Consider the following 3,652-nt stretch of genomic DNA (forward strand, 5'->3'; position numbering starts at 1 on the left):
ATTTCCTTACAGGTTGCTCGATTTACCTTCCACATGAGTAACTAGATAGATCCTCTTTCATGGTGGTGAAAGGCCATGGAAAGGTTAAAGTAAGTTCTCTTGACTTCGTCTGCTTTTCCAATCGTTTGGCTGGATCAGCAGTCTCCCCCGGGGCTCTTTATCTCACCTCTGGAGTCCCTTTCAGCATATGCTCCCTGGTATTCCCCAACACTTCTTCTAAAAGAAACGCACATTAAGGGTACGCTGAGCAGTTTTAGTCTCTGTTGACGGAAATGTCTAGAGGACCTGAATAACTATTGCTTGCTGCCCTTCAAAGGCTGAATGATCTTGCTCAAATACATTTTGTATACCAGCTCAGCTTCCTATACCAAAGCTCAGTCTGCCCGGCCTTAAAAAAAGCCCTCTATCATGTTAGGAGTATGAATCATGAACAGGGACCAAAATGCACGTTTCTGGCAGAGGATGATTAATACTAGAGGTTCAGACCTTCAAATTCATAAATATTAGAGAAGGAGGATATGCAAATAATTTCACCTCTATCTCCTAGCCAGTACAGTGCAGATTGTTCAATATTCCTTATCCAGCTTGGTTTTAAATTACTTGAACAATGTGACTTCCAACACTTCTTTTGGGAGATTATCTCTGAGTAATCTCCAGTATGGATTATTTCTTGATATGCAGCTCAAACACTCCTTTGCTCCGCTTTATCCTATAATTACTAGTTATTACCATTAGTCCGTTTTAAGCAGCCTGATCACACTAGCCCACAACTCCTCCCAGCCCACAGCCTCCCCATCACTGCTAAGACTGGCAGGCGTTGCTTCAGGGCTACGGCTGCCCTTTCTGCCTGTTGAAGGCACCTGAGGAAATACAGAAGTGACAGTAGCCCCTACTTCACCTGTGCCATCTGTAATCCCCAGTAAAGAGCTCAGGAGTCGTGCTGTCCCCTCCCAAGCCTACCATGGGGTCACCGCTTCTAGGGCCTCCTTGTCCTTCTCAGGCTGGTTGTCTTCTGCCCCTTTGAATGATTTCTGTGTAAGCAGATTCGTGCCTCTGCCGTTGCCTCTTTGGCAATTAATTAAGCTATCTGGAGGTTCAAAATAGGGACGGTAACTTGACCCATCAGGATTTCAAAGATCTAGAGTAGACTAGAACTAGATTGTGTCTATCCAGAATACACAGTGAATAAACTTATTAGGCTCACACATTTTGGCTTTTTCTTTGAAATAGCTACTTTGGTCCTGTCCCTATTCTCCTGTAGACAAGGTGACTGTGCTGGATCAAGGATCCTATGGAATTACAGTAGAACTACCACAGGAGATCAGATGGAAGGGTCTAGTCTGGTTTCCGATCTCCAGTAACAGACAGACACGTCTGCCTAGGGAGCAGTTTAACAAAAAGAAAAAAAAAGAGGACAGGAATACAGTGATACCTTCTGCCATCTGACCTTCTGGTGAGTCAGCGGCTTTTGGAGGCAAAGGTTGTCTCAGACCATTTTATTTCAGAGCCAGGAGTGGACATATATCAACAGTAGCCCTCTTACGCGTGTGCCTCTGCCAATTTCAAAGGATAATACTATGTGTTTTTAGTAGTGTTACTAATGCTTTTGTTTTTCAAGTGATAACCCTCTGCTTTAGGAAACAGATTTAAATGCCAGGAGTATTAACTTGCTACGTGAATAAGGTAACGTTTGTTGTTTCAAATATAAGGTTTAGCTAACTTATTATTCTGCACAAGCAGGAACAGAATTGACCTTTATTGCAGCAGGCTCTGTAGCTGGTGCTGCAGGAGACATGCTGATGCCTCAGCGAGGAGGGCTGAGCCCCTCGAGACTCTGCTTGTGCCACAGCAGCATCTGCCGGGAGAGGGAGGCTGGCACAGCTGGCGGCACCCTGGCACAGCTGGCAATACCCCAACAAGGCCAGCATCACCCCGACACAGCTGGCAGCACCCTGGCACAGCTGGCAACACCCTGCTCACCTGCTTGGCACTTCTGCTTGCTTGGCTGGCACCCGCCTCTGCCCCACTGGCAGCACCTTTGCTAGCACACCCTTGTTCGTGCACGGTTGCTCGTGCACCCTTGCACCTTTGCTCTTGCACCTTTGCTCATGCACTTTAGCTTGTGCACCCTTGTCACCCACCTTTGCTCATTCACCTTTGCTTGTGCACCCTTGTTCACCCACCTTTGCTCATTCACCTTTGCTTGTGCACCCTTGTTCACCCACCTTTGCTCATTCACCTTTGCTTGTGCACCCTTGTTCACCCACCTTTGCTCGTTCATCTGTGCTTGTGCACCCTTGCTCAGGCATCCTTGCTTCTAGTAACAAGCGATAGGATGAGAGGAAATGGCCTCAAGTTGTGCCAGGGGAGGTTTAGATTAGGTATTAGGAAAAATTTATTCGTTGGAAGGGTTTATCAAGCACTGGAACAGGCTGCCCGGGGAAGTGGTGGAGTCACCATCCCTGGAGGTAATTGAAAGACATGTAGATGTGGCGCTTAGGGACGTGATTTAGTGGTGGGCTTGGCAGTGTTAAGGTTTAGGGTTGGACTTGATGATCCTAAGGGTCTTTTCAACATAAATGATTCTGTGATTCTATGTTTCTACGCCCTTGCTCGCACAGAGTTGCCGGGCCCTCCTCCACAGCAGGCTCAGCCGCCTGGTCCTGGGGCCTCCCTACATCTTGGATCGTAGTAAGGGAAGAAAAACTTCGAATGAGTATTTTCTCCTCAATTCTCTAGCTCCCCCCCTCTCCCCTCCTGCCCCACCTTTCTGATTTCTGTGAGTGCTGCATTCATTTGAGTTTTTTTGTGGCTTTTTTTAGCTTTATTGCTTACGAAAACAAGTCATACATGATCAGACTGCCAGTGCCTGTCAGTTGGTGTGTCGCAGTCCCCCACACCCCCTGATATTTTTTGGCCCTGTAGCTAATTTAAGCCAAATTCGACAGCAGAGTAGACATCTCAGAGATAATTAAGTACCTGTGAGTTTGTGAAAATAAATAGATGGGTATAAAAAGGGAAACCCTAACAAAACCCCTCCCTGAGCAAGGATTCAGTGCTGTCCTTCTTCCTAATTAGACAGTAGAGAATCAGCATCCAAGTTAGGGGGGACCCGTAGCCATAACCACTGTGGTGGGGGCAGGGAAACACTTTGTGGGAGCTCACTGTCTTGGGCACTGTCAGTCAAATGTGGTACATGAAAGCTGCAGCCAGGCTTCTTATTTATGGCATTGCCCATGAAATGATTTGTTTTAATAGATGGTCTTGTCCCTCCTCTCTCCTTCTCTGTTTCCAGTAACAAGAACATTAATAAATACAGTAAACCATAGTAATATATTGGCTGGCTTACAATGTGACAGATACTGGTTGTGTTGCAGAATGCCACAGGAGAAGATGCGTCAGGGTATTTTAAGGTATCTTTCCATCTGGGGTACTGATATAGCCTATCTTATCAGCCTGCCTGCAGACCTCGTAGTCTGTGGTCCTTATCTTGGCAGTGTGCAGTTTTTGCAGTACTGTTATCTCTATTTTTCAGAAAGAAAACTGAGTTAAAGAGAGGGTAAATTACTTGCTCACAGTTGCACAGGACCTTTTTGGCATGCATCTCTTTTTTCTCTCCCCCCCCCCCCCCCCCCTTGCCGATATCTCCCCG

At 46.5% G+C, this 3,652-nt stretch overlaps 1 protein-coding gene across 1 annotated transcript in view; it reads left to right on the top strand.

Moving 5' to 3' along the window:
• MDGA2 (MAM domain containing glycosylphosphatidylinositol anchor 2) overlaps positions 1-3,652 on the top strand; it is a 258,623-nt gene that overhangs the window by 118,943 nt on the left and 136,028 nt on the right. The window lies entirely within an intron of this gene.

This window comes from Aptenodytes forsteri, unplaced genomic scaffold, assembly GCF_000699145.1.
Source record: "Aptenodytes forsteri isolate BGI_AS27 unplaced genomic scaffold, ASM69914v1 Scaffold76, whole genome shotgun sequence".
NCBI classification, from domain to species: Eukaryota; Metazoa; Chordata; class Aves; order Sphenisciformes; family Spheniscidae; genus Aptenodytes; species Aptenodytes forsteri.